The sequence below is a fragment of the Pan paniscus genome, chromosome 11 (assembly GCF_029289425.2).
Source record: "Pan paniscus chromosome 11, NHGRI_mPanPan1-v2.0_pri, whole genome shotgun sequence".
In the NCBI taxonomy this organism is placed as follows: Eukaryota; Metazoa; Chordata; class Mammalia; order Primates; family Hominidae; genus Pan; species Pan paniscus.
The window spans coordinates 36,152,477-36,165,456 of record NC_073260.2 but is presented as its reverse complement, the minus strand read 5'-3'; the positions used below and the strand labels follow the sequence as shown (position 1 = coordinate 36,165,456).

General features: G+C 34.5%; 1 long non-coding RNA gene across 1 annotated transcript in view; it reads right to left on the bottom strand.

Moving 5' to 3' along the window:
• The window catches only part of LOC129398747 (uncharacterized), a 136,660-nt gene that overhangs the window by 27,643 nt on the left and 96,037 nt on the right, over positions 1 to 12,980 (bottom strand). The gene's annotated exons all lie outside the window — the stretch shown is intronic.

Below are 12,980 nucleotides of genomic sequence, written 5' to 3'. Positions count from 1 at the left end.
TTGTAGGGACATGGATGAAGCTGGAAACCATCATTCTCAGTAAACTATCGCAAGGACAAAAAACCAAACACCACATGTTCTCACTCATAGGTGGGAATTGAACAATGAGAACACATGGACACAGGAAGGGGAACAGCACACACCGGGGCCTGTTTTCGGGTCGGGGGAGGGCGGAGGGATAGCATCAGGAGATATACCTAGTGTTAAATGAAGAGTTAATGGGTGCAGCACAACAACATGGCACACGTATATATATGTAACAAATCTGCACGTTGTGCACATGTACCCTAAAACTTAAAGTATAATAAAAAAAAGAAAGTATATATGATTTGATTACAATATCTTTCTTCAAGTGAATCCAATCCCCCTTCATTCACAGATACTTGGTGCCTTGAATTAATAACTAGGTGAAGGTTTGTAAGTCTCTATTTTGATGGTTAGATGAAGTAAACAGATTCACTGGAACAGAATTCTTTCTCCTGTTTGCTTGTCTATTTGTTTTTGTTTATGCATTCCAAGTAGCAACTTTTTTTTTTTTTTTTGAGACAGAGTCTCGCTCTGTCGCCAGGCTGGAATGCAGTGGTGCATCTTGGCTCACTGCAACCTCTGCCTCCCGGGTTCAAGCAATTCTCCTGCCTCAGCCTCCCGAGTAGCTGGGACTACAGGCGAGCGCCACCATGCCCAGCTAATTTTTGTACTTTTAGTAGAGATGGGATTTCACCATGTTGGCCAGAACGGTCTAGATCTCTTGACCTTGTGATCCGCCCTCCTTGGGCTCCCAAAGTGCTGGGATTACAGGCGTGAGCCACTGCGCCCGGCCAAGTAGCAACATTTTTGTCTTTTCATCTCATTTACTCCTAAAAACAACATGAACAATTTCCGTGAACAAAGATTCACTGCAGTCAAACTATTTTGTTTACTCTATTTATCCTTTTTCTTATTAAGGTAAGCCATGCAATTTTGGCCTCTGAACTAGTGTAAGGACTTAATGCCTCTACTTAGTATCTGACTCCCTACAATTCTTTCATCTTCATTTGAAATAAAGGATCTTTTTTCACCTACATAATCTCATATCAAAAGGCAGACTTACAGAGCAAAATCACTTAAGCATTTTATTCTCTCACTAATTCAGCAGATAAAAGTTAACGTAACAAACCTGAGACTGTTATCCTTCGAAAAGTCCTAATTATACAATTGGCATTTGGTTGGCTTCTGTGGACTTAATATTTGGGGAGGGTTCTTACCATTCCCAGAACTGATAAAAATGACTGACTATTCCTAGATGGTTCATACTAACAATATGGTTTCTGCTGAACACCTGTTTCACTTCTGGGATTATAGAATTTTGATACATGCTAGGCAGAGAATGCCTACATGACTAGCCTCTAGCCAAAACCCTGGGCACTGAGTTTCTACTAAGCATCCTCAGTAGACAGAATTTCACACATGTTGTCACAACTCCCTGCTGGAAGAATTAAACATGTCCTGTGTGACCACCGGGAGAAAACTCTTGGAAGCTTGCACTAGGCTTCCTCTGGACTTTCCCACATGCACATTTTCCTTTTGCTGTTTTGCTGTGTATCCTTTGGCTATAATACATCATAGCCACATGTACAACTCCATGCTGAATGCTGTGAATCCTCCTGTTAATTCACTGAGTCTGGGCATGGTTGTAGGGACCTCCTACATACCAATATATTTCTCTAAGACACTGATTAAGGAATTATTTATGGGCTCTGCTAGATGAGCAGGGTAGTAGATGAGTCACATATTTAAAGTCTGCTGCATCATTTCTATTTCCATTGGATTCATTTTTGTATATAAAATTAAGAAAAATTTGGTATCTCACCTTTACTTATTGCTGAGTCCAATTTTAGACCCACATATATAGAAACATTTGAACAATGCTCCACTGCTAGAATTAGAAAAACAAATCCAGAAATTCTGGTAAGTATACTTGCACTAATAAATTCAATTTGATCCAAAATGTTATCCTTCTCTTGGTCAAGCATCATCAGATTCTATTCTCTATTCTCAATATATTTCATGTATATAGATGACAAAAAATTCTTCTAATTTTTTATTTTTTGTGTGTGTTACGTAATTGCTCCTCCCTTTCCACCAAGATGTCTGGATTTGATTCTAGATAATATTGCAGAGACAAGAAACAAGTGTGAGACCAAAACAAGAGAAGAATTTGCTTTACTTCCCTTATAATTTCCTGCATTTAGGACATTACTACTTATTTAATAAAGAGCAACCTAGTCTCATCGTCAAGGAGAAAATAACACTTTCTTTAGTAAGTACTCTCAGTAAGATCGGAAAGATTTTGACATATACAAAAATCTCTATCACGTATCCATTTCTTGTAATCCAACACTTACGCAATCAGGACCCTAAATTTTACAAACAAGTCCTAAGCGAGGTTGTAAAATAAATAAAACTTTAATTCAAAAATCTGAAGAATAAAACTTCACATTATGTTTTCAGTAACTTCAAATTGTAACATTAGAGCATGAGAGATGAACTGGGATAGAAATGGAAAGCCTGTGAAGCATTTGTTTCATGCCTCCAGTGATTAATTGTTTGAACTGGTCATTTCTTTTTTAAGCTATCTATATTCAATCTTAGCAGCTATCTCACTCTTGCATTTCTTCTGCCTTCATACTCTTTTATGAAATAGGCAATTCTATCCTCCACCACGTATTTTTATTGGGCAAGTATTTCCAGAAAAGTGTACATGATTATTTGGTTATTGTTCTACTCTATATTATGAGTGTCCTTTCATTCAAACCCTGATCATTACATTTGTGCTCCCTGTAACTATTAATATGGCCAGATAGCAAATCTACCCAAATTCTGTATATCTAGATACCATTATCTGTAATAGCCAAATCTTGAATTGAAGTAATATCAACCAATTCTGGCTAACTTTAATAAAAATGGTATTTGTTAGAAAGCTATGAGGTGTCTTACAGAGAAAAAAAGCTAGAAAATTTGTCTCAGAAAAGTAGCAAAAATCCAGGGTATCTAAGCAACTGAATTCATGGTCGAGCATCATCAGATTCTATTCCCTATTCTCAATATATTTCATGTATATAGATGAAAAAAATTCTTCTAATTTTTTATTTTTTGTGTGTGTTATGTAATTGCTCCTCCATTTCCAACAAGATGTCTGGATTTGATTACTCTGGTACATAGTAACAATTTGGCTATGTAGCTCCTGTCACCACCACTGGACACTACTTACATCTCACTTACTGAAATGTTACTGTTAGAAACAGAAGAATGAATTCTAAACTGTTTCTGTTTCTTTTTGCTCCTGATTTTCTTTTGCTTTATTAAAGTCTTCAAGGAAAAATAAGATTATCTTAGCTTACGTTAAATGTGTACATGCATGCTGTATCTCACTTTCTCAGACTTTCCAAGAGTGTTCCAGCATGTGCAAGTTCCCTGCCTCATGGAAAACGTTATACTATGATGGCTTTCCAAAATATACTGCCCATGATCTGAATTCCATTCCTACTTCCGGTGTTTATAAATTTCATTATTTCAACCCCAGGAATTTGATACATTTGAGTGGTATTACACTTTAGAAACAGAATATTAAAGGTAAAGAAAGATAATCACCACTTAATTAAAAATAGTTTAAGAATGAATCAGATTTGCATTATTGGTTTTGGCTTAATGGCAAAATGCTTCAAATAGTATACGGAAATTATTTTGGGATGCTTTGGATAAGAATGGAAAGTGACATAAATATAAAGAATTGCGGCAAGTTGGTAAAATCTGTAAGCAAGACATATTATTGCAAATTAAACACAAATCATACATTAATGATGGTGTTGTTGACAACACATCTTGAGAAAATGATTCCTATTAAATATTGCTTTCTTTACTCTTTAGTGAAGAACTATAATATATAATGCCTGTATTATCTTTTGTTTTCATTTGTAGTCCTAGATTTATGATATAAATTGCATGAATTTTTAGCTATACCTAGATTTTACTACTACTATTATTACTCCATCTACTATTAGCTAATATGTACTCAGGCTTATTATGGGCCATATCCTGTTCCAAAATCTTTTCATGCAATACTTCACATTTTGCCTCTTTTTCCAAAATCCTTATGAGTTCCTGATTATTGTTCTCATTCTGATGAATGTAGAAGGCAATTTTTTTTCTTTTCTTTTTTTTCTTGAGATGGAGTCTCACTCTGTCGCCAGGCTGGAGTGCAGTGGCGTGATCTCGGCTCACTGCAACCTCTACCTCCCGGGTTCAAGTTATTCTCCTGCCTCAGCCTCCCAAGTAGCTGGGATTACAGGCATGCACCACCATAACCGCTAATTTTTGTATTTTTGGTAGAGATGAGGTTTCACCATGTTTGCCAGCATGGTCTCGATCTCTTGACCTAATGATCCGCCCACCTTGGCCAACCAAAGTGCTGGGATTACAGGCGTGAGCCACTGTGCCTGGCCTGGCAATTATTTCTTAATCTAGAAATACAAGTTTAAAAACTTTTAACTCCACAGTAATTGGCTTTGGTTTATTATTTCTGATAGAAATATAATCAAATAGGTCTTCTTTTTCAAATGTTTACTGTTTGTAGAGTATATTGTAAAGAGCACTCAGTGTGTGTAAACCCTGTGAGTCATTTGCAGTGAGTCTGTAGAGAAGTTTATCTGCCACCATATTCATTGTATTTTCATACCACTCTCAGCTTACAAAAGGATAAAAATGACATTTCTAAATTCTGATACTCAATATGGCTATGTTACTTAAAAATTAGAACTAATCTAAACTTTAGGCAGTTTTTGGTCTGCATTCGCAGCCTTCTTTTAAAAAATTCCTTGTACCCACATTGCAACACCTGGAGGATATTTTTATTTATGTAAAATACTCCAAATAGTAACAGTTGTTTCTCAGATAATACCGCACAAATCAGTCACATTTCAGCTTAAGTAATATGTCTGGAGAAGTACTGTTTCCCCATCCCTTTATCTTCCTTTGATAACCAACACATTCATGTGTCAAAATACCTGTTTGAAAGTTACCACTTTTGGTCAATCTTACATTACTAAAAAAGTACTTGTTTATTCTGCAGAAAACAGAAAATAAACTATTATATAATTTCCAATTTTCTTGATATCCATTTTGCCAAATACACTTAAATTCAGTTTGTCAGTTTTCTCTTTAAAACGTAGTCAGTGCTCAACACCAAGTCTACTATTTTTTTAAAAGATACAACAATAATTTATTTAGCTTATGATTCTGCAATTTATTCATTTATTCTTTTGTTCTATCAAAAGGTTTTTAATATGATTTATGGTTTTCCAGACACTGTTTTACTTTGATAAGTCTTAGCAATTTTCTTTTAGAACTCCTATTTCATTTATTAATGTATATTTCCCTTACTTAATCAAAATTGTATTCAGGTTTATGTTTTTGACAAATATTATTCATGGGCCTTATTTGGATCATGGTGTGTGATAAGTGCTGAGGTCACATTGTTCAGCAATAGAAGAAGAGACGTACTCCTGGGTTCACACTGTATAAGTCATCTAGCAACTGCAGTGAAGATGAGTAAGAGAATTATGGGGTAGTGGTAGGGCTGGATAATGTCTAGACAACACATATCAGAGACAGAGACAATATGGCAAATTAGAGGAACTGAATTTATACTCTAAGAATGGTGTCAAAAGATGAAATTACTGAAGAAAACAAGGAGCAGATGGAGCATAGGCTGACAATTGTAAGAAATTTTACTTTATACTAAACACAATAGAGAGCTTTAAAGGGATTTTTGCAGAGACATTACTTGATCCCATTTCCTACAGTGTGGGGAATGAATGTGGAAGGGAAGAAGCTAGAAGCAAGAAGAGTTAGGAGACCATTAAAGTAACACAAGAGAAAGAAATTTCCAGGCCTCAGGGAATCAGTTCCTTGGAAATTGAGATAAATTGATTGCTTTGAGAATTATTTAGGAAGGAGAAACCCTGATTGATACTTTGGGATTGATTATATACAGGATTATGGGAGAGGAAACGATAATCAGGTTCAATTATGAATATTAAACATCACCCATAAGCATCATCTTGCTTAGCAAATGGTCTACGGTTTTTTTCTTCTCCATTCCTTAGCCCCATGAACCTTATTTTAAAAGGTTTTTAGCTTATATGTGTCTATAGGTGGGAATGTTTGAGTCAATCTAAGAAACAAAGCAAAGTCAGAAACAGAAGAAGGAGCATTGGAAACAAAAAGTCTGAGATGTAAGAATCTCATGAGACTCTTTATCTTTGGTAAAGCAGATATCGTTTCCATGAGACTCTTACACACCCATTCAACAATCCAAGGATGAAGCCAGGACCCAGTGTCCCAAAGATAGCATTGGGGAATACATTGAGCAAGTAAGTGCCCCTTACCACACCCTCACTCAAGGAGTAACAATGGCATTTGCATAAACAGAGAAATCTGTTTGTATTTTCAGAGACAAGGCTTGTGTAGTTTCTATGCCTATATTCTTAAAACACCATGTAATACTACCTCTTAGAGGACAAAGGAGAGAATATTTTGTATTCAGGATTGGAAAGGATAATTTTAAATTGGAACTTGACTTGGATGATGCAAATATTGATCAAGTATAAAACAACATCTTAGACTGCTGTCTTTCTCAGTCTCTTGTGTCTTGCTTTTTCTGTGAATCGGCTACATTTTTAGTGATTGTAGGCTTTTTCCTACATGAACTCCTTAATTTTAACATGTATGGCTTCCTTCCCTGAGAAAACTGACTCTTTTCTCAGCTCCAGGTCTAAGCATGTTGAAGAAGGACTTAGACAGGCCTGGCTTGGTCCAGAGGACCACACAGAAGCAACAACCTATGAATTAGGGAAAATATCAGTATTCTAGCGGGCCTTTTTAGGTTTGATGTCTCTTTCTGGGATAATTAGCTAGAAATAAAATGGCAGGGTTCTATAATTCAGACCCACTTTATATTCTCAGAAAGAAGAATTTATTTTAGAGAAGCAGACTCAATTCAGGATTTGCTAAATTATGAAGTATATTTAAGTCTATGCTTTTAAAAACTAAATAAATGTAACAAAATTTAAAATTTACATAGAAAACAAACTTAAGAATATTTACAATGAACTTATAATAAAGTTATTTAACTAAAAATAACCATTGATTTTATATAATTAATAAAGTTCACACACGGATAAGATATTTTGTATATAAAATTAATAATTTTGTTCTTTTGTCATATTAATCTAATATATTGTTTTATTATTTTCTAAAGTAACTAGTAACATGAAATATTTCCAGATGTCATGTTTCTATTTGACAATATGAAAGAATATCTCAAACGTAATCAGTATGCTGAGTCCAAATTATGCTAAGTTTAATCAACATCAAATGTAAATATTATACATAGAGCCAATATAAAATATGTTGAATAAATAAACATACCAAAGACTTCTGAGATGCCAAACCTTCAGAATTCATTCATTCACAGGTAAACTTTGTTGTCTAGAACATAGTACGATTTTTTGGTTTCTCTCAACTTAAAAATGCTAAAATTTCATTTACTTGTGCTGATTCACAATTCAATGAATAAAAGAAGTACACAATTTCACTGGCTTAACAATGAAAGCAACATTCATGAGTATTAAGGCTAGACAAAAACATGTTTCTGATCTCCCTCAACATAATATATTTTGGGGAAAACATATAACCTGGCAAGTGCACCTAGTTGCCTATCATATTCACTCCCTATGATTCCAGACTATCATTTGCTGATTTTTCTAATAGAGAGGGAGCTTCATTTTCACTTATTGGAGGTCACTCTGGCTTTACTTTCTTTTAATTTTACTACAGAATTTCTTCATTCACTCTCTCTGTTTATTTTCTTCTAGTATTGCTTAGGCTTCTCTTCCAACATTGACATAAAAAACAAGGACAATAGACACAGATCCTACCAAAAAAAAAAAAAAGAAGAAGAAGAACAACAACAACAACAAAGACAATAAAAATCATTACCTATCTAATGAGTAAGGGGTTGAGGTTTTGCCAAAACAATATTTTTCCTTCCTTCCTTCCTTCCTTCCTTCCTTTCATTCCTCCCTCCTTTCTTCCTTTCCTTCCTTCCTTCTTTCCTTTCTTTCTTCTTCTTTGTGAAGAATTACTCAAAAAAATTACTCAACTACTTTCATTTTGTAAACTGGAATATGCATGCAGGTAAAAATCAAAATTTGATTTCCATTAGAAATGCATGTTATCCAGGTACTTGATTATTTAAAATAAATATGTCAGTATACATTACTAGATTTCTGGAAAATAAAACATTAAATGGTTTGTAGTACTAAGTTGGTCTTTCTAAAGAAGAATTTACTAAAATAATTGATAAATTAATCTGGATGTCAGAAATGTGGTGAATCAGAAAGAATAAAATACCTACAAGTAGAACTACAAAACAGCCCTCAAATAAATCAGAAATCACACAAACAAGTGGAAAAACATTCCATACAAATGGATAGAAAGAGTCAATATCAGAAAAATGGCCATACTGCCCAAAGCAATTTATAGATTTAATACTATTCCTATTAAATGACTACTGAGATTTTTGGCAGAACCAGAAAAAAAAACTATTTTAAAATTTATATGAAACCAAAAAGAATCCAAATCACCAACGGAATTCTAAACAAAAAGAACAAAGCTGGAGGCATCACACTACCCAACTTCAAACTATACTACAGGGCTACAGTAACCAAAACAGCATGATATCAGTACAAAACACACACGTGGACCAATGGAACAGAATAGAGAATCCAGAAATAAGGCCACACAACTACAATTACCTGATCTTTGACAAACTTGACAAAAACAAGTAGTGGAGAAAGGATTCCTTATTCAATAAATTATGCTGTTATAACTGACAAGCCATATGCAAAAGACTGAAACTGGACCTCTTTCCTATACCATATCCAAAAAAAAAAAAAAAAACTCTATATGGATTAAAAACTTAAAGGTAAAGCTAAAACTATAAAAACCCTGAAAGACAACTTAGGCAATACCATTCAGGATATAGTAATAGACAAAGATTTCATAATGAAGACACCAAAACCAATTGCAACAAAAGTGAAAATTGACAAATGGGAACTAATTAAACTAAAGAGCTTCTATATAGCAAAAGAAACTATTAACAGAGTAACCAGACAACCTACCTAATGGGAGAAAACTTTGCAAACTATGCATATGACAAATGTCTAATATCCAGCAACTATAAGGAACATAAACAAATCTACAAGAAAAAAACAAACAACCCAATTAAAAACTGGGCAAAGGACATACACAGACACTGTTTAAAAGAAGACATACATGCAACCAACAATCATATGAAAAGAAGCTCAATATCACTGATCATTAGAGAAATGCGAATCAAAACCACAATGAGATACCATCTCACACCAGTCAGAATGACTATTACTACAAAGTCAAAAAAATAAAAGATGCTAGTGAGGCTACACAGAAAAAGAATGCTTATTCACCGTTGGTGGGAGTGTAAATCAGCTCAGCCATTGTGGAAGACAGTGTGGTGGTTTCTCAAAGACCTAAAAACAGAAATTCCATTTGACCTAGCAATTTTATTACTGAGTATATACCTAAAGGAATATACATCATTCTATTACAAAGTCACATGCACATGTGTATTCATTGTAGCACAATTTATAATAGCAAAGACATGGAATCCACCTAAACGCCCGTCAATGACAGACCAGATAAAGAAAACAAAATACGCATCTATTTTGGTACATATACAAATACATGGTACATATACACCATAGACTACTATGCGGCCATAAAAAGGAATGAGAACACGTCCTTTGCAGGGACATGGTTAGAGCTGGAGGCCATTATCCTTGGCAAACTAATGCAGGAACAGAAAACCAAATACCATATGTTCTCACTTATAAGTGGGAGATAAATGATGAACACACATGGACACATAGAGGGGAACAACACACAGTGGGGCCTATCAGAGGATGGAGATTGGGAGGAGGGAGATGACCCAGAAAAATAACTAATGGGTACTAGACTTTATACCTATTACTAAGGTGACAAAATAATCTGTACAACAAACCCCCACAACACAAGTTTACCTGTATTAAAAAACCTGTGCATGTACTCCTGAACTTAAAATAAAAGTTAAAAAAATTCCCTTAAATATATTTTAAAAAGAAATGTAGCGAATGATACATTTTGATGAAAATGAAAAGTAACACTTTGGCAACTTTTCACAGTATCTTCAACTTGGAATGAAATAGAATTCAAATAAGCTTATCTTGGGGATAGAAAAATAAATGAAAGTATACCCACCATTCTATGAGATCTCTTGTGATGGAAATATGATTAATATTTTGAATTTATAAAAAAAAAACTCTGGTAAATGAAGTTTTACTAGTGAGAGTAAAATAATAGAAGTTCAGTTGTTGTTATTTTAAAACTTCTCAATGAAGGGAGGTGAAATGGGAAATATTTTAGTGCCCAGAGAATAATTTGAGATAGAAAATGTGTATTAGGCCGGGTGTGGTGCTCACACCTGTAATCCCAGCACTTTGGGAGACCGAGGCAGGCTGATCACTTGTGGTCAGGAGTTTGAGACCAGCCTGGCCAACATGGTAAAAACCCATCTCTACTAAACATACAAAAATTAGCGGAGCCTGGTGGCCAGAGCCTGTAATCCCAGCTACTCGGGAGGCTAAGGAACGATAATTGCTTGAACCTGCGAGACAGATGTTGCAGTGAGCTGAGATCTTGCCACTGCACTCCAGCCTGGGTGACAGAGCAAGACTCTGTAAAAAAAAAAAAAAAAAAAAGGAAAAGAAAAAAAGGAGAAAGAAAATGAGAAAATGTATATTAATATCAAAATAGGAGATTAAAGATGACAGACACTGGAAATAGAGACAGGAGTACAGAATGGCTAATCTACCAGTAAGTAGAAGCACTGCAAAGAAAAGAAATGTTTTGATCACAGGAAAATTACTTAATCTCTTTGAGCATTAATTTCCTACATTTTTAAACTGGCGATGAAAGTAAATGTCTGGATATTATATATCAATTCAGTTCTGTGTTGCCCCTGAAAGTGTCCTGCCTGTGTAACATCTTTGTTGTGAAGATTAATACTAGTTTCATCATAAAATAGGAGGTGTTCTACTATTTTTCCAATTATTTATTTTGTTTTAATCTTTGTTATTTCTTTCTTTTCTATTCCCATTTTATCTTCTTGTTCCTTTGCTAACTTTCTGGATCAAATGTTTAATTAGTTTGTTTTCTTCTTTCTTATTTGTGCATGTATGTAATTAATTTCCCTCCGAGAGCTGTCATAGTGCTATTCCTTAGGCATTCTGATATGTACTGTTTTCATTACTGTTATATTTTAGCATACTAAATAGACTGCAGTTTCACTTTGGGTTTTATCTTTGACTCAAAAAATTATTTGAAAGAGAAAGAATATTTTTTGTTTGCTTATTTATATACCCAGATGGCATATAATTTTTTTTCTGATTCTGTTTTTATTCTAGCTTTTTATTTCATTGTGAATGTAGATAGTGTGACATTTCTAAGCTTTGTAATTTTATTTCTAAATTATTGTTTCTTTTGAGGACTTCACATGACCAAGGAAAGTTACCTACTGATGTGCCTATGTTGATATCAAACAGAAAAACAAATATCACCTTGCATGAATTATTTTACTTGTCTGAAATAGTAGAAGCTTCTGTAGCTTTTTTACTTTAGTTTTAAATATCAACATTTTTCTTCCCACTCTATCTGTTGTGAAAGAGAAGAGTGGTTTTACCACAGGGAAAATGTAGAATAGATGAGTTTACCTGAGATAATTACTACTAAGTAAGGTTTAAAAATGAAAAGATGAAAACTTACGTTATCTCTGGGAAATACTATAATCAAATAGACATAACCACAGATTTCAGTGCCTAAGGAAACTTAAGTATGTCTATGTTTTAATTCTATAAAACTGACCACCCTTATCACTGTATCATCCTGGAACAGGAGACCCAGATTACTCTGGCCTTGGCCAGAGTACAGTATCCTAGAGACCCAAGTCTGCTCTCAGATAGCTGTGGAATGTTGAACTGAGAGAAAAATTCCAAGAAACATCTCAAGAGAGTTCCCATCCACAACGTGGGAAGCCTGTCCTAGCAGAATAGCCAAGGCTTTGAAGGCTCCTATGCTCTGGTTTTATAAAATGTCATAAATTTCCAATTAGTAATTTTAGTTCTTTATGAATTTTTCATATATACATGTTATAAGGGTTTTCTGTTCCCTTTTTCTTTTTAAAAAATGAACCAGCAGTTTTTATTTTCATTATGAATGTATTCAGCTAAGTGCTTCATGCTGTGATTTCTTCAGAGAAAGGGCTTGATGGACACTGAGCTGAATTGAACATAACCTTTCATGTTAACCAGATTTATCACGCTCCTGTTCTATTCAGTTTGTGATGCTTTTCTAACATTTGAGTAGTTTTTGCTATGCCCCTAGAATATGAAGTCTATCAAAAGATGCAGACAGGGTGAATGCACCTTTAATTCTTGGTTTCTCTGGAAATGTCTTTTGTTCTTCCTATAAGACAAATTGGTTTTCCTTTACTAAGGGTCTTGGCTACAATGCAGTCTGCGTGGCATCTGCCTCATAGAGTTAGGTTTAACATCTCATCTACGTGATTACAATCCTTCAGATACATCACATTTCTGCAGATATGGCCTTAGTTTGTCTTTCAATTAATAATTCTTCCTTCCTTGTGTCTCTTCCTTTCTGGGAAAGCTTTCAATGTGTCAGAATAGAATTATATCTCCCATTATATTTGAAGCATGAGAAAAGGAAAAACAAATACTGACTGTGTAGAACTAAAAACAAAAACATGCCAAGCACCAAATCACTTCTCTGTCTGCAGTTTGTAAATGGCA